Consider the following 19,537-nt stretch of genomic DNA (forward strand, 5'->3'; position numbering starts at 1 on the left):
GGCCAACGGTGACCTCTGCTATTCTGTAAAATTTCGGTTCCTATTGTGGAACAAGAAGACAAATAGATTATACTGCAGATATACAGATTATTACTAAATTATATGTGCTTTCGCTGATGACATCCAGTGAATCGCCCACCTCATTTCCTAATTCATGCTACTGCCCTGAAACGGCTATTGTAGCTGAGATTCGTGAGACTAGAAATACGTCACGTTCTCAATCGTACACATCGCAACCTCTTTGATTTTCCGCGGTTATGAACAACCACATATGGCGATCGTAAATATTGATGAACGTAAGTGAAAGAAAACTTCTTTAAAATTACACCGGAAATATCTCATTGAGAGTGAAACATAAATATCGTACGGCATTTCTGCATTGAATTGCCGTACATATGCCAGTCACATAATGATCGTTCTTCACGGTAATGCTGAGAGGAGTCTATTTTATCTCCTCGGCTTTCACCACCATTGAAATGCTTCCATCACGCAAGAATGGACACTTGAAACTTTCTGTCTCTCTGACCTTATAGCAACTAGTTGCATAAATTTGTTACAAGGCAACTAGTTCAAATGGCTCTGAGCACTATGGGACTTAACATCTGTGGTCATCAGTCCCTAGAACTTAGAACTACTTAAACCTAACTAACCTAATGACATCACACACATCCATGCCCGAGGCAGGATTCGAACCTGCGACCGTAGCAGTCGCGCGGTTCCGGACTGCGCGCCTAGAACCGCTAGACCACCGCGGCCGGCGGCAACTAGTCCATGTGAGTTAAGACAATGGCAGAACAGGCAAAACAGACCGATGAAAGCACCGAACCGCTAGACCACCGCGGCCGGCGGCAACTAGTCCATGTGAGTTAAGACAATGGCAGAACAGGCAAAACAGACCGATGAAAGCACCACATGAAATCCCAAAAATAGCTGCAAGTGCAAGTGCTACTTCCAGCGCGAAATATGTGAATCTAGAGCACCACAAAATAAGTAGAACGAACCACTAAACAATAACCAGGAGATACTAAGAATACATACAAGATAACCCAACGAAAACTTTATTCTTGCAGCATCTGCTTCTCGCTTCACATGGCTGCTTGTGTTTAGGTAGATGGCGCGCTATGTACTGAACGAAACGCGGTTAGAACGTATGACAAGGCTGCTTGACTTCAAGAAACCATGACACTGCCATTCTCCTATGAAACCAGTATTTAGCTACATTATTTTCTGAAACATTTTTCGTGACACGGGAACTGGACGTAGAAATTACGAGGGATATTCGGAAAGTAAGGAACGACAGGTCGCGAAATGGAAACCACAGTGAAAATCAAAACTGCTTTATTTGCAACAGTTAGCTACAACTTCCAATTACTTATCTTTATAGTCACTGATACGACTCAGACGTTTGTCGTAGCATTGTACCAACTTTCCAATACCCTCGTTATAGAAGGCAGCCGCCAGTGCGTTCCGTCAATTCTCTACGCTCGCCTACAGTTCGTTGTCTGTGCCAAAATGTTGTCTTCATAGCCAGCGGTTCATGTGAGCAGAGATTAAACTCAGAAGGAGACAATTACGGGCTATATTGTGGATAATCAAACTGAAAACGATGCAAGAGCATTTTCATTGCACCTGCAGAATGTGGCTGAGGATTGTCTTTAAGAAGAAAACGTACGGCAGTTATGTAATGTTGGCTGCATAGCTTCAGACGGAATTTCTCACCAGGCCCTCGTACTTGGCGGGAGACATTATTGTTCTAGGTATCTTTATGTGCTCCCTGTGTGATCAGAACTAAAAATAACGACGTAAGGCGATTGACGGTCATACTAGAGACATTGCCCAACACACCTGTGCACAACTTCATCGCATTTTCACTGTGGTTTCCATTTCGCGACCGATCGTTCCTTACTTTCCGAATAACCCTCGTATCACACACTTTACTTTCACGACTCTACTAAATGAATTAATTAGAATACCTATGATAAATGGCGAAGTAAAAGTATTACAGTCGTCGGATAAAACATTTTTGCCACGCCAAAAGTAACTAACTTATTAATCTATGAATGACGTCATAATACGTATCCATACTGTGTTAGCTTTCCCTGGAGTAATGTAAATAGCCGTGGAAATTTCTAGAACTTCATCCGTCTGTGGAAATAAACAGTTATATAAAAATGATTAATCTACAACTAATATGTTATTACACAGGTTTAATCATCGTCGTGAATATTGTCAAACGGTATATACAATTTAGATACTGTTTTGCAGAAAATGGAATCTCACATATGATTATAAAGTTGTTAAATAGCAGAAGTTGTTCATTTCTTATTTTGAACAATGCACATTTTTACTACGGAACTTACAGCAGAGATAATATAAATCGGGATCGTGCCTGTCGCGGAGTTTCAGTGTACATTGTGTGTGAGGTAATCGCTGCTGCAAGATACGAACGTTTTCCGCCCCATCACTAGGGCCCTACCCGTATTTACCGCTAAACAAGCTCTACTAGCTTCGAGAAGTAGGGCGCGAGCGACCATGGAGTGGACGTGTGTGGTGCATAATAGAAGCTAATCGCCTTACATTCCTGTTTCACACAGTCAGGTCGCCGAATTTGAAGAAATATATCACCTCCCTAACACGGTGGTTTCGACGAGTGTGCAACGAGAGGCCGACAGCTGTTATTCTCTCGGCGTAGGATGTTCTGCAGTCCACCGTATACAAATGTTTCCCGACGCTACCCAGCGCGAAGAGAACCTATGAACTGACCAGCACGTCTCCTCAATCTGATACGACGAGAATTTTTTTTCTGTAGGATGAGGTAACAGACGATGTGTGCATATACTTACGACCTACCATAAAATACTATATGAAAGGCAGGAGTACGTCAGTTTGTGAGGACATTTTCGCCTCAGATATTATGATCGCTTAAGTGATAAACAAGAGTCATGTGTTGCAGTCACCGTGCATCGTTTACAAATCACCCGGAATATAGATACGGTACGTGCACAATATGTTGGTTATGATTCCAAGGGAGCGAACAGATGTCGTACTGTATAATGTATCTCATAAACTACTGGCATTAGAAATCTTTAATAAATTATATTGTGATGCAGATACATTTGCTATAAGTTTGGTTGTAAATATAGGCGTTGTCCGATTTAAGAAAAGAACAGGTCGCTTCATGAGTTAAGTAAATGTGTAGAAATTTTCCTTACATTCAGAGAAAACAGTACATGAGCTGTACTTACTGCCTGAATATTTTTCCACAAATGTAGCTACTGTAGAATTCCTTCCGCTCTGGCGTAATTATTCCACGAAAGTTACGTCCTAAAGATGGGTCATATCGAGAGCTAGACTGACTGCTTGGAAGTAACTGTAAACCACACAATAAACGTAAGTAAGAGTTCGTGGAAGTCAGGCAGATACTAACGATTATGTGTTTTCCACCACCGTTCAGTTTTTCCTTGGACAAGGCATCCATACCACGAGCTGTATTACGAATAGATCTAAAATTTACTGCATTAATAGTGTAAATTTTAAACTATCGGAACCTTGATACACCCGGCTTATTGTCTAGGTGTTGGTGGAGACCATTCTCTGGAACAGAGCAGATTTGTCATGTATCCACGAATTGTAGACTCATAAACAAACATTAATCCCTCTTAGATTCTTATAGGGGACCTCTTTCAATTAAAGGCTATGATTTACATATGATATGTTGATTGTATTACGTATGAGGAACAAACACACCACTAAAATTAAGCCCATAGCAGTCGTGAAACATCAAAAAATTATAATTTCAGCATCTCAAGGGGACTATCGTTACTGGTGTGGACGTTCGTAGAATGTGTGCAATGACTGATCTTTGGGCGATATCAAAATGTACTCATGTTCGTCGACTGACGCTCGAATGAAAGAATCGTCGACGTTTAACTCACCTTAAGCAAAAGAAAAACATCATTCTTACGTAATCAGTAATTGAGTACACGGAATTGCTCATTTCTCGCCTGTGGATTGCTAGAATTGTCGTGGATGAGCACAGTTCTTGTAAGTTCTCATTCTGTTAGCGTCAGGAACGAGGTGATTGATATGATCTGGTATGCTTCTTGAGTGTCTTTAAAACATGTGCGGATCACCAAATCACTGTAAAAATCAGCTACATACATGTCTACCATAAAATCGCTGACCATTCAGTGTGAGTGAGTGACTTGAGTACGCCTGCGGAAGTGAGACACTAACACGCTCTTTTCCTCATTAATGAATCATGTATCTCATTCCAGTCTTCCTCTTAGATAATCATGCTGTTGCACTGCTATACCTGGTGCAAGGAAATGTTAGGATAATTTTCAAGATGATAGAAAAGTAGATATTCAATTCGCGTTCTGTTGCTTCAAAAAGAAAAGAAGCAAAGAGCGTTCCTTGCTCAACACGATGTTCTCTCGCTTGTATTTACGAAGACCGCCGTTCAGCGATGATTTAATTTCTGAAACACTGAAACACTGTAGAAGCTATACAGAAATAAATAATTATTTTCAAAAATACTGTCACAATACTAAAAGCAACAACTGATTAGATTTATCGGCTGTTTCAAAGGAATGGAATGAGAATAAATTAGAAATTAATAATTCTCCATTAAAATCTCTGGAAACACAATATTAGAAAACTTTTCTCTCAGACTAATCAGTTTCAATTAAAACTAACACTATAGATTTTCCTCATGACATTCCAGCGAATAACATAAGATTACGTTAAATGAACGAAACAGACTGGGATTCACTGTACTTCAAGCAATTAATTATTACGAAGATCTTCATCTGAAATTCGTAATCATGTTCTGGTAAAAACTTAGTCAGCTATCTCATCTACAGTACTTTAGATTTTTATGGACGTGGAAAAAGTCTGCTGTCAGTTACAATTTCTGTCTGATGAACAATGTTCTTCTCCTTACGAGTTTCGAGTCCATGCTCATCTTCAGGCAACGGTATATATTTTTGTACAAGAAACGAACAAAAATACAAGCCGCTGTCTGAAGAAACTCTTAGCTCCGAAAATATTAACGAATAGATAAATTATTAACTCGACAGAATTGTGACTGCTTTCACTGTCTTTCTCGTTGTTGTAACTCTTGAATGTAGCAGACTTTTACAGTCACTGTGGTCAAATTACATCCGTTTCGCATCGAGTGGAGTGTTACTCAAATCTAATGTCCCGTAATTCACTCAGGAATAAAATACGCATTGTCACAGACATTCATATGTCTTCCAAAACTTTATAACAAAAACTGAGTGGTGGACAGACATGTGTGTTATAAAATAAATAAAAATTGCTAGACTTCTACGTGCAAGCGTAATTAAATAACGCTATGTCGAAGTGTCTCGCACTTATTATAAAATAAATGTTCCTGAAAGACAGTGGAAGCACTTACTTCAGAATTAAAACACCTGTCACATGTGCAATATATTCATAAATTGATGAATATATTAAAATAGTAAAAAGGTGTTGATGTATTTATAAACTTTGTTAATCAGATAATAGAGTAACTAATTCTTATTAGGGAAAAATTTTTCGATAGCCAAGTTCGTATAAATTAGACTTTATAGTGACAATTTGCGGCCGTACGGTTCTAGGCGCTTCAGTCTGGAACCGCGTGACCGCTACGGTCGCAGGTTCGAATCTTGCCTCGGGCTTGGATGTGTGTGATGTCCTTGGGTTAGTTAGGTTTAAGTAGTTCTAAGTTCTAGGGGACTGATGACCATAGATGTTAAGTCCCACAGTGCTCAGAGCCATTTGAACCATTTTTCTTGACAATTTGTTTTGACAATTGCGACTGTCATCTTCCGGTCTTAAAACAAATTTTTTTTATGAAACGTGTTCCATTGTGAGTTAGTACTTCATGCCGTGTCATTACCGTGGATAAAATAAGCACGTTATTCAAGTAATTGTATAATAATAATAATCGTATTATACACTGTATGTTATCAACCATGATAGCATGAGGTACTAACAATGGAGCACGTGTCATAACAAAAACGTTTGAAGACCAGAAGATGACAGTTACAAACGACAAGACCGGTTGGCAACTATAAAGAGCAATTTATACGATAGTGACTATTGAAAGTTTTTCCCAAGTAAAACATAGATTGCTCTTTCCAAGTTCTCAATATGTGAAAATTCAGTCTGATTTTTATTATCCATCGTGAGTTTATTAACAGAAATTTGTGACTGAAGTTGTTACTTTTATCGTCGTCATAAGACTGCACCGTTTTTGTTATTCCTTAATAACAACTAAACGTGCTGAAAGTTTATCGCTTTTGAATTACAGGAACGATGACACTAGCAGTACGCCGTATGCATAAACTTACCAGGAAAATTATTGCAGACAGATAAATTAGTAAATAATTTTGACGGGTTTTTAGCTTTGTCACGATATTGTAATATTATAGCTGCTGAGAGTTTAGTGATACACAATTTGAATGTAGAAAAACAGCTAAAATATCTTATGAAAGACAATATTCACTATATACTAAATGTGTAGCAGATACTCTGGAATAGAATTAAAAAGAAAAGAAAGGGAACAACTCAGTCTATATCGTAGATGGATGGACATTGAAAGGTTCTAAAAAATTGTGGCTTCCGTGAGGTGTTTTTGCCAGGCACGTGTTGGGCTGCTGTCAGCGGTGCGCTGTATTTTACGTACGTCACGGCGCTGAGGCGGCGGCGCGCAGACGAGAAGACACGGGCCCGCTCCTGTCGCTGCGGCAGCCCGCAACACACTGCCGGCGGCGCGCTGGCTGAGGCTCCGCCAGCACGCGGCACCGCCCACTGCGCGTGCGCGCCCGCCTCCCGGCTGCGGCCTGGCTTACCGTCTGCACAGCGCGACAGACGAAGCCAGTGTTATTTACAAGTAGACAAAGACCAAATAGGTAATGGCTAGATGAGTGCCCTACAGTCTCTTGCGAAGACAGCCGACGGAAACACTTTAAAAGTCCCATTACAGCAAAGAAACTGAGCCAGCTGATTTATCTATAATTATAATGGTTAGGGCAACGAACGTGCAGACCAACTGGTGATAATGGTGTAGCATTTATTTTCGACCGACATACCCCTGTCATATAGAGATTTTCAAAGTACACTCACCGATAGCTACTCAAACTGGTGGTACTAACGTGCATTTCGTGCAACTGCTTCAGCGTCATGATCGGCCTCATCTTAATGTGGCTGTTAGGCGCGTTAACATGGGGCTGGGGAGGGCGCTGATGGCAGAGGGCATGGGTCACATTTCAGTGGTACTGGTTGAGTATCAGTAGATTGGGTTTCACTAGGCATGGCCTGAACCTCAAAAGGTATGGGAAAGGGAGGCTGGCAAAGCTCATAGGTGACAATGTAGTGGTTGGTTGTCGCATCATTCATGGAAAAATTCCTATAGTAGTTGGTGTTAGAGCTGCATCTTTTTTAGACTGAATTCAGCTGATAGGTACACCTGCTTACAGGAAGTCCCTCTAACTAAGGAATCACCTTCAGAGGACGTCATGTTTCCAACTAGAGAATGAAAATCAAAATATAAGAGGATTGGATTCGATTGCTTGGGGGAAGAGACCAAACAGTGAGGTCATCGGTCTCATCGGATTAGGGAAGGACGGGGAAGGAAGTCAGCCGTGTCCTTTCAAAGGAACCATCCCTGCATTTCCCTGGAGTGATTTAGAGAAATCACGGAAAACCTAAATGAGGATGGCCGGACGCAGGATTGAACCGTCGTCCTCCCGAATGCGAGGCAAGTGTGCTTATCGCTGTGCCACCTCGCTCGGTAAAATATAAGGGGTATTAGAGATAAAGTTGGGGAATTGCTTATAGATGTTGACTCTAAAATTATTGGTTCAAAATTGGTTCAAATGGCTCTGAGCACTATGGGACTTAACATCTGAGGTCATCAGCCCCTAGAATTTAAAACTACTTAAACCTAACTAACCTATGGACGTCATACACATTTATGCCCGAGGCATGGATGTGTGCGCGGTCCCGCCGTTCCACACTGAAGCGCCTAGAATCGCTCGTCCACTGCGGCCGGCCAAATTATTGGTATATCGGAGCATCACTTAGATAATTTTACAATTGTAAGGCTTCCTTCACCAGGATACCTGGCTGTTTTTCAATGAGATCCTTGCGAAGTGGGGGAGTGGCCATGTACGTAAAAAGCAGTATTTGATTTGAGTCCATAGACGTATCACGGCACTGCACTGAACTGAACACATATTTGAATGCTGTGCAGGGGCTGTTGAATTTTATGAAACTAAACTTCTAATTTTTACTGTATATAGCTCCCCTGACTCTGACATCAGGCCATTTCTACTCAAACCAGAGAGGGTTCTTGATTTACATTATAGGAAGTACCAGAAATTAGTTATATGTAGTGACTTCAATATTAATTTTGTATATGATTGTGTGCAAGAAAATTGATGTTGCTAGATCTCCTAAATTCATATGATCCGATGCACACTTTTTTCCAACTAAGGTGCAGGGGATTAGTAGCATAGCCATACACAATATTTTTATTCACTCTTCATTACTAGATGGACATTCTGTTAGTAAAAGGGTGAATGGCCTTTCAGACAATGATGCACAAATTTTAACACTGAAAGGCTCTTGTACACAGACAAATGTCACATATAATTACAAACTAGGTAGGAAAGTTAATCCAACGGCAATACAGAGTTTTTTAAACCTCGTCAAGAAACAAGAGTGACAGGATGTTTGTAGTGCCGCTAACATAGATAATAAATATAATGCTTTCCTTGACGCATTTCTCATACTCTTTAAGCGTTAATTCTCATTAGAACGCTCTAAACGGGGTACTAGCAGTAAAAGGCAACCTGGATGGCTGGCTAGTGGGATAAGGACATCATTAGAACAAAGCGGGAATTATATCAAAATTTTAGAAGTAGTCACCATCAAGCTGACGTAGCCCATTACAAACAGTACTGTAAGGTGCTTAAAAATGTTATTAGGAAGGCAGAGAGTATGTGATACGTGAATAGAATAGCTAATACACAGGATAAAATTAAAACAATATGCTCAGTTGTAAAGGAAGTGTCTGGCAACAGCACAAGGTCGACGATATAAAGTCAGTTCGTAGTAAAATATTTCTCTTACTGATAGATCAAATTTATGTATAGTATTTAACAATCATTTCTTGAGCATTGCTGGTGAATTAAATAAAAACTTATGCAGGAAATCATATAACTCTCTTGGCAAATGCCTTTCCGAGATTGACATCTGAAATACTCCTCTATTAATCAGACAAGGGGAGATTGAGTCAGTAATTAAATCACTGAAGGCTAAGGACTCATGGATATGATGGAGTGGCTAGCAGAATATTAAATTACTGCGATGCGCATGTTAGCCTTGTATTTTTTTTTTTTTCCTTTAGGAATGGTCAGTTCCCTGAAAGATTAAAGTACTCAGTAGAAAAATCGCTTTATAAAAAAGGAGTAAGGGATAATGTAGACAATTTTAAACTTATTTCTATGCCATCATTGTTTGCTAAAGTTATTGAAAAGGCTGTGTATGTTAAGATAATTGATCATTTTATATCACACGATTTGCTATCAAATGTACAGTTCGGCTTCAGAAGTCGTTTAACAACTGAAAATCTCATATTCTCTTTTCTCTGTGAGGTACTGGATAGGCTAAACAAAAAGTTCCGAACGCTTGGCGTATTTTTTGATTTAACTAAGGCATTTGATTGTATTGATCACAAAATATTGCTCCAGAAGTTGGACCATTATGGAATGCGGGGAGTAGCTCACAATTGGTTCACCTCTTACTTTAGCAACAGGCAGCAAAAGGTCATTATTCACAATGTTGATAATACCTTTGATGTGGGGTCTGAGTGGGATACTGTCAAGTGAGGGGTGCCCCAGGAATCAGTGTCGGGGCCGCTCCTGTTCCTTATTTATATAAATGATATGCCCTCTAGTATTACAGGTAACTCTAAAATATTTCTGTTTCCTGATGACACTAGCCTGGTAGTAAAGGATGCTGTATGCAACATTGGCTCGGTTTCAAACTAGTGCAGTTCATGACGTAAGTTCATGACTTGTAGAAAATAAACTAATGCTAAATCACAGTAAGATTCAGTTATTACAGTTTCTAACACACAATTCAACGAAACTCTACGTTTTAATTTCACAGAATGGGCATATGATTAGTGAAACTTATCTCTAGGTGTTCAAATAGATAGTAAACTGTCGTGGGAAGCCCACGTTCAGGATCTTGTTCAATGACTTAACGCTGCTATTTTTTACTATTCGAACGGCATATGAAGTAAGTGATCATTCGACACGAAATTAGTCTACTTTGCTTATTTTCATTCGCTTATCTTGTATGGTAATATATTTTGGGGTAACCCTTCGCATTCTGAAAGGATATTTTTGGCTCAGAAACTAGCGGTTAAGGGAAAAGTGGTGTAAGTTCACGAACGTCTTGTCGAACCCTGTTCACGAGTCTGGGTGTTTTGACATTGGCCTCTCAATATATATATTCCTTACTGTCATTTCTTGTTAACAATACTAGCTTATTCGGTTAATACTTGGTAGAAATCAAACCTGCATTTGGATCGGACTTCCATAATTCTTGTGCACAAAGGTGTGCAGTATACTGCTACATTCATTTTCAATAAGCTACCACATGAATTCTAAACTCTTAGCAGTAATCACGCGCTTTCAAATAGAAACTGAAAAGTTTCCTCATGGGTCACGCCTTCTATTCTGTCGAGGAGTTCCTTGAAAAATTATGCTGATTCTTACGTCGTATTGTTGATTGCATTTACTTTAACTTATGGCTAACTTTTTTATGTTCATAAACATTATATTTTTATCTGTTATTACTTTTACGTTTTAATTTCATATACTGACACGCTCCATGGCCTTGGAGATTTGCCCCTCAATTTGGTCCTACGGGAATTGGTGTAAATAAAATAAATAAAATCAAGCCACAGTACGGTGCGTGGTGGAGGATTCCATGTACGCCGGCCGGAGTGGCCGAGCGGTTCTAGGCGCTACCGTCTGGAACGCGCGACCGCTACGGTCGCAGGTTCGAATCCTGCCTTGGGCATGGATGTTTGTGATGTCCTTAGGTTTGTTAGGTTTAAATAGTTGTAAGTTCTAGGGGACTGATGACCTCAGAAGTTAAGTCCCATAGCGCTCAGAGCCATTTGAACCATTTTTGATACCATATACTATTACTAGTCATTTCCTTTCTTGTTCCATTCGGAAATAAAGCGAGGGGAAAAAGTCTGTCTGTATGCCTCCGTACTCTGTAAGAGCTCTAATTTCTCATAGCTTATCTTCGTCTCCTTACGCGAAATGTGTGTTGGCGGCAGTCAGCGTCACCCTCGGTTTCTCAGCTCGTTCCTCACAAGAAAATTGTCACTATTGACACCCTAGAATCAGGTCACATGAATACTAATCAAACAAGATACTTGTTGAAATTTATTGGTATCCACTTTTGATAACTTTTCTTATGACTAGACGACACTTTCATTTTTCCAAGAACCTTACGCGTTTTGACTATACGTCATTTCCAATGGCAGTGTTATGTCAGTTATACAAAATTGTTCGTACATGCATTGTACCACATCAACATTCTCGCAGGTTGCACTTGTCTCGTGATCGTTGACGTGATACAATATATCTATGAACAATTTTATATAACTGACGTAACACTGCCGTTGAAAATGACGTAAAGTCGAAAAGCTTGAGGTTCTTGGAAAAATAAAAGTGTGGTCTAGACATAAGATGGTTCAAATGGCTCTGAGCACTATGCGACTTAAATTCTGAGGTCATCAGTCGCCTAGAACTTAGAACTAATTAAACCTAACTAACCTGAGGACATCACACACATCCATGCCTGAGGCAGGATTCGAACCTGCGACCGTAGCGGTCACGCGGTTCCAGACTGAAGCGCCTAGAACCGCACGGCCATACCGGCCGGCTAGACCTAAGAAAAATCATCAAAAGTGCGCCCAAATTGCTGCGTCGTCTCACAGCATTTTCATGCAAATTGCAACTTATTAATATCTCCTCCAAGATCTGATTTCTGCGTTATTGAAGCGGAAAGTGTACATATACTAAGAGAATGCGATACATACAATCGATAAAGAACAATTACACTGTACAGTTTTTTAAAAATTAAGAATTATTTTTCTCTTAGACTAGCACTTAGTTCTGCTAACATACAGGGTGTCCCTTCTAAGAGTCGTCACGTGCAATTGCTCTGACTTTTCGGTAGATACTTGCAATTTCGTTTTGGAAAGTGTACCTGAAATTGGTCAAAACAATTACTGCTAATAAAATCTTTCAGGTGACGCCAAGTATCGGACGGAAAGCGTCGGTTGGTTTCTGTTAGAGACAAAACGATTTTTAAATCCCAATTTCTACGTGCCCATTCGATAGAGCGGTTCCAAACTGGTTTAATGTGATATTGGTTCCGTCGATTTGTGCTTGTAGGGACAGTAAAACACGAGACGTAACCAGTACTCCAGTCGCCCTGGGTCGCGCTGACTGCTACCCCCACACAGCAGCGCTGCTCGGTCACTGCTGCAGTACTGGTTATTCTTCTTGTTTTACTGTCCCTGTAAACCCAAGTCGATAGAACCAATATCGCACTCGATTAATCTAAGAGCGCTCTATCGAATGGGGACGTAAAACTCCGCTTTAAAAATCCTTTTGTTTGTAATGGGAAACAAACCAACGCTTCTGACGTCATTGGGAACCGCATGAAAAACATGATGATCAGTATGTTTGGTCTGACTCAGCCACATTTTGCAAGAATTAAATTGGAGGTAGCTGCTAAAACATCAGATTCCTGACACCCCAAGTATAAAATTATATTTTGTGTTAAGAAATTTTGGCTTTTTGTAGCGATACAGTCAGAATACTGTATATTCTCCAGTAATTACCTCAAACAAATGTTTGCTTATCTTTATACTGTTTGGTTATGTAATACATAGCGCATTGTACAAATTGTTTCAAAAAGAATGTATTGGTTTTAAGGTTTTGTAGTATTTTTTACATACTAAAAATTACAAATAGTCCATAAAATCACAGAACCACTTAGTTTTGTTTGTATGCCAGCAAGCAGTAAAGAAAACAAAAGAAAAATTCGGAGTAGGTATTAAAATCCAGGGAGAACAAATAAAAACTTTGAGGTTCGCCGATGACATTGTAATTCTGTCAGAGACAGCAAAGGACTTGGAAGAGCAGTTGAACGAAATGGACAGTGTCTTGAAAGGAGGATATAAGATGGACATTAACAAAGCAAAACGAGGATAATGGAATGTAGTCGAATTAAATCGGGTGACGCTGAGGGAATTAGATTAGGAAATGAGACACTTAAAGTAGTAAAGGAGTTTTGATATTTGGGGTGCAAAATAACTGATGATGGTCGAAGTATAGAGGATATAAAATGTAGACTGGCAATGGCAAGGAAAGCGTTTCTGAAGAAGTGAAATTTGTTAACATCGAGTATTGATTTAAGTGTCAGGAAGTCGTTTCTGAAAGTATTTGTATGGAGTGTAGCCATGTATGGAAGTGAAACATGGACGATAAATAGTTTGGAAAAGAAGAGAATAGAAGCTTTCGAAATGTGGTGCTACAAAAGAAAGCTGAAGATTAGATGGGTAGATGACATAACTAATAAGGAGGTGTTGAACAGAATTGGGGAGAAGAGGAGTTTGTTGCACAACTTGACAAGAAGAAGGGACCGGTTAGTAGGACATGTTCTGAGGCATCAAAGGATCGCCAGTTTAGCATTGGAGGGCAGAGTGGAGGGTAAAAATCGTAGAGGGAGACCAAGAGATGAGTACACTAAGCAGATTCAGAAGGATGTAGGTTGCAGTAAGTACTGGGAGATAAAGGAGCTTGCACAGCTTATAGTGGCATGGAGAGCTGTATCAGGACTGAAGACCACAACAAGAACAAAAACAACCTGTGCGCAAAGGGAAGAGCATGGAGCGACCACGAGTGACCGAAGGGCGTGTTGAGCGAGTGAGAGTCATTCATCCGTTGCTCCAGAAAATCAGTTCGGAAGGCAATTTCAGTGACTGAGTGGAGACTTAAGGAGACGATACAACTACAAGCTCTATAGTCTACAGACTACGGTTTAAGCGCCAAATTTGCAAACAAGATGTTGCGCCATTACGTTGAAGATTTTCTGGATCGTGTCGTCTTCAGTGATGAATCGACACTTCACCTGAGTGGAAATGTGTACACACGTAATACGCGCATCTGGACATCAGCAAATCCCCACGAGATGATCAAGATGTTACAAGACCTCCATCAACTGAATGTTTTTTTGTACCACATCCTGGCGCAAAGATTACGGGCCTTTTGTTGAATCAACTGTAACTGAGGTTTCTCGTCTTGATGCAATAGAACTATGGCTCTTTCCTCAGCTGGAAGGAGCTGAACCACAGAACGTTGTTTGGCAGTAAGATGGTGCGCCGCATCACTGGCGTAACTCAGTAAGCGACTGGTTTAACGACGTTGTACACGACTGCTGGAATAGTCGCAAGAGACCGGATGACGCAGCTTGTTTTTTCATGACCTCCATGTTCACACACGATCTGGTGCCATGCGAATTTTACCCTAGGGAGTTCATAAAAGATCATACACATGTGCCTCCGCTAACAGCTAATCTACCCTACTTGAAAACAGTATTGTTGCTGCAGTTAATCCAGACATACTGATCAAGGTTTGGAAAGAACTCCCTTCTCGAGGAGTGATGAATGGTGCTCACAATTGAACACTTGTGAGAAAAACTTTTTGAGTTGCTCTTTCATTTGATGCGTTATTTATCATTTTAAGGTGGATGTAATAAATGCTACAAAGCCTTAAAACCCGTATAAGCATTTTGAAACACTCCGTATTTTGTAATAAAATGAAACAGATGCCCTGTTTGTATCATTATGTGTCATAACTGTACCTTATGAAGTGGGCTTCGCCTGGAACCAATGAAATAAAATTAAAAAATAAAGTCAGCGCTGTAGGACGTCCTGTATCGAACGGAGTGGAACTTCCAGTTGCGTTGTTCCTAATGACACGTTAGGTGACGACCCATTCCTATATCAGTAGAAGAGCATGTGATATAGGCACTGAGGGCGGGACCTCTGGGAGGTGCTCTACAGTTACCTCGGCATTCATGCTTTCGAAACCACTTAAGTGTGTGGTAGAGGGAACTTCCCACTATACCAGTTATTAGAGCTTCTGCCCATTCCAATTGCCTACGGAGCTCGGGAAGTATGTGTGCTATGATTAGCCTAATCTCGTCAGTATCTACGGAAGCGATAGGTAGGGGACTAAAGGATATATTTACATTCTTCCTATAATATTGATTCTTGAAACTTTTCATTGGGATAGACCAGGGTAGACATTGCTTTTTTGACCCTAATTTTTTCATTGGCTTAAAACGTTCCTTGTTGAGTCTATTTTGAAGATCATTCATATAAAGTGTCCCATAAATGTCAAAATTTGTTAAAAGAGCAACTTACTGTGGTGCATCTGTGCATTTGAACGCTCGAATGGAACCTATGTAATACTATAAGGATTACCGACGAATTGGGTATCCTCTTAGTTTCGGCTAGTATCATAGAAAGCTTTAGTATCAACTAAAATACCATGCTCAACAAGGTTTCTCTTCGTAACGAATTTCTGGTAAACAGTCTGAAAGCCTGAGTTTGTCTTGCGTTTGCGTAACTTCTCATTTCGCTTGTTTTCTATGCGAAGTAAAACGTCAGTCCTTGAAAATGACAAACAAACGTATTTACATGGATAGAAAACGTTCGAAAAGTAATAACAATCGTGCAACAAACGCTTCGATTGGGCAGCAGAAGTCAGTTAATCGATATAATTTCGTTAAGATATGATTGTTTCCGCATCGTCGGAAAAATGTCAGCTGTACGGTGCTGGCATTGTCGATTAAAGATTTGTGCAATTTCTATAACAAAAAAAAAAGTTGACACTTCAAGCGCTTGTTATTTCAAAACAACATTTTTTGCGTTAGCGGGAGCTATAGTTCATGAAAAATACATGCTAATACGTTACACCTGTTTGTATCTTGTGAGCGAAAACACCGACTTTTTGTTTCAGAGTGCAGCCATTTTTTTAAAAACTATTGTTTTAAATATCCGTAAGTACTAAGCTAGACGGTTTCAAGAATTTTTTGAAATTTTGTTCTAGGTAGAAAACAGTGGCATTCAGAGCTCCCACCAACCGCCCTCGAACTCCGCGAAGGTCTTTCGTCGCTGTCGTGTAGTGTCCTCTGGGTGCAAGTTCTTCACCTAAAAAATACCTAATACAATACTTAGGGCGTACAATAAAAGTCTAAGATCATTTTTATCATTTGTTTGCTATTTTATTGAAAAATCGTGAATATCGGTTCCAAATTCTAACGTTACCCTGATCTTCACCCCTTAAACAGTCTTCCAGCGGATAAATGGCGGTTATTTCAAGAGACTGCCCATCCAGATTACTCTGCATCTCCTTTAAGCTCTTCTATAAGTCAAACACACTTGAGACTACTCGTGCCGGCCTTCATTGTATATGTTAAATATCACCTGTTAGTTTTGTTTGGTGTGGACTGAAAGGTGGGACGCACAAGTGTTTCTTAAGCAGTCTGCTTCTAAACTGATTGCATTTCTCCCACTCTCCTGCCAGTGGGTCGATGTCTGGCAACTGCCATATCTACGAATGAACGTATGTGACCATTCCATTTCCTATCCCTGCAAAATGTTACACGCAGTTGTTCGTATGAGTTGACTCAATCCAGGTGGGACTCAGTGCTATTCCTATGAGTACCATATTAACCCACACGGTACGAGAATCAATGTAGTTAGTCCTCAGCGGAAGCAATGACTGTACCTAGCAGGAATAGAGGTGTAAACGGGCATGGGAGTGAGGCCGCGAACACTCATACACTCCTGGAAATGGAAAAAAGAACACATTGACACCGGTGTGTCAGACCCACCATACTTGCTCCGGACACTGCGAGAGGGCTGTACAAGCAATGATCACACGCACGGCACAGCGGACACACCAGGAACCGCGGTGTTGGCCGTCGAATGGCGCTAGCTGCGCAGCATTTGAGCACCGCCGCCGTCAGTGTCAGCCAGTTTGCCGTGGCATACGGAGCTCCATCGCAGTCTTTAACACTGGTAGCATGCCGCGACAGCGTGGACGTGAACCGTATGTGCAGTTGACGGACTTTGATCGAGGGCGTATAGTGGGCATGCGGGAGGCCGAGTGGACGTACCGTCGAATTGCTCAACACGTGGGGCGTGAGGTCTCCACAGTACATCGATGTTGTCGCCAGTGGTCGGCGGAAGGTGCACGTGCCCGTCGACCTGGGACCGGACCGCAGCGACGCACGGATGCACGCCAAGACCGTAGGATCCTACGCAGTGCCGTAGGGGACCGCACCGCCACTTCCCAGCAAATTAGGGACACTGTTGCTCCTGGGGTATCGGCGAGGACCATTCGCAACCGTCTCCATGAAGCTGGGCTACGGTCCCGCACACCGTTAGGCCGTCTTCCGCTCACGCCCCAACATCGTGCAGCCCGCCTCCAGTGGTGTCGCGACAGGCGTGAATGGAGGGACGAATGGAGACGTGTCGTCTTCAGCGATGAGAGTCGCTTCTGCCTTGGTGCCAATGATGGTCGTATGCGTGTTTGGCGCCGTGCAGGTGAGCGCCACAATCAGGACTGCATACGACCGAGGCACACAGGGCCAACACCCGGCATCATGGTGTAGGGAGCGATCTCCTACACTGGCCGTACATCACTGGTGATCGTCGAGGGGACACTGAATAGTGCACGGTACATCCAAACCGTCATCGACCCATCGTTCTACCATTCCTAGACCGGCAAGGGACCTTGCTGTTCCAACAGGACAATGCACGTCCGCATGTATCCCGTGCCACCCAACGTGCTCTAGAAGGTGTAAGTCAACTACCCTGGCCAGCAAGATCTCCGGATCTGTCCCCCATTGAGCATGTTTGGGACTGGATGAAGCGTCGTCTCACGCGGTCTGCACGTCCAGCACGAACGCTGGTCCAACTGGGGCGCTAGGTGGAAATGGCATGGCAAGCCGTTCCACAGGACTACATCCAGCATCTCTATGATCGTCTCCATGGGAGAATAGCAGCCTGCATTGCTGCGAAAGGTGGATATACACTGTACTAGTGCCGACATTGTGCATGCTCTGTTGCCTGTGTCTATGTGCCTGTGGTTCTGTCAGTGTGATCATGTGATGTATCTGACCCCAGGAATGTGTCAATAAAGTTTCCCCTTCCTGGGACAATGAATTCACGGTGTTCTTATTTCAATTTCCAGGAGTGTATTTCTCTTTGCGAGCTGATCAGATTTTTCTTGGCCGTTCGACTTTAACGCAGCCTGCAGCTTCAGTACAGCAGTGATGCTTTGGTGGTGCCAGACGCGTTGTTGAGCAAAATAATTCGTTAGACGTCTTTATTTCGTATCTTTTTTTGTGGTTTCTTGTGTTCAATAAGGAACTCACATCGTTGAATTACAAGATGCAATTGATAATTACAACGAATAATGCTGTTAACGGGCGTTATGAAGATACACAGTCCAGGCGCATTAATGTGACCACAGGCTGTCTTCGACGTCAACGTACAATAATCACTCACAGACAGCAGGTGGCAGTACTAAGGCGTGTCGGGGTATTTGGGGAGAGGGTGGAAAACAGTACATTCGCTGTAATAATGCAGAAACGGAGCGATTTAACTGACGTGGAAAGGAGTATGATCATTGGCTTTTCGGCCAACGGTGGAAACATTTCCGAAACTACTAAGTTTGCAAACTTCTCACATGCGACCGTGGTTAAAGTATACCGTAGCATAGTGGCGCTATCCAGAACCGGCTCCGAGGAAACTGTGACATTGGTGAATGACGGTTGCGGAGATGTGTACGGGCGAATAGACGTGGAATTGTTGAGGAACTGACAGCCCAGATGAACCAAGGGACTACCAACAGTGTCTCCAAAACGACCGTTTAGCGAACATTACTGCGAATGCGTCTCCGCAACAGGCGCGTGCTTCAGGCACCAATGCTGATGGTGTTCATCGGCAACAGATGGCCTTTCCAGATAAATTACGTTTTATGCTCCATCGGACAGATGGCCGTTGATGTGTACGGCGTGAAGCGTCCGAAACGAATCACAGGAGGAAGCGTTATGGTCTAGGGTATGTTTTCACGGCGCTCCCTTTGTGATCTCATCGTTCTGGAAGGCACAGCGGATCAACATAACAATGTATCAATCCTCAGCTACCATGTACAAATTGAGAACATGTACGACCACTTCGATCGGGCTGTTCGCAAGATGGGTCCCCAACGGAGAAACCTAGCGCAGCTGACTGCGGCGCTCGAGCCGGCATGCCTCCACATTCCTGTCAGCACCTTCCACGATCTCATTCACTCCCTCCCTGCGCTCCCGCGCTGCAAAGGGTCGTTGTTCAGGCTTTTGACAG

This window comes from Schistocerca serialis, chromosome 7 (assembly GCF_023864345.2).
Source record: "Schistocerca serialis cubense isolate TAMUIC-IGC-003099 chromosome 7, iqSchSeri2.2, whole genome shotgun sequence".
In the NCBI taxonomy this organism is placed as follows: domain Eukaryota; kingdom Metazoa; phylum Arthropoda; class Insecta; order Orthoptera; family Acrididae; genus Schistocerca; species Schistocerca serialis.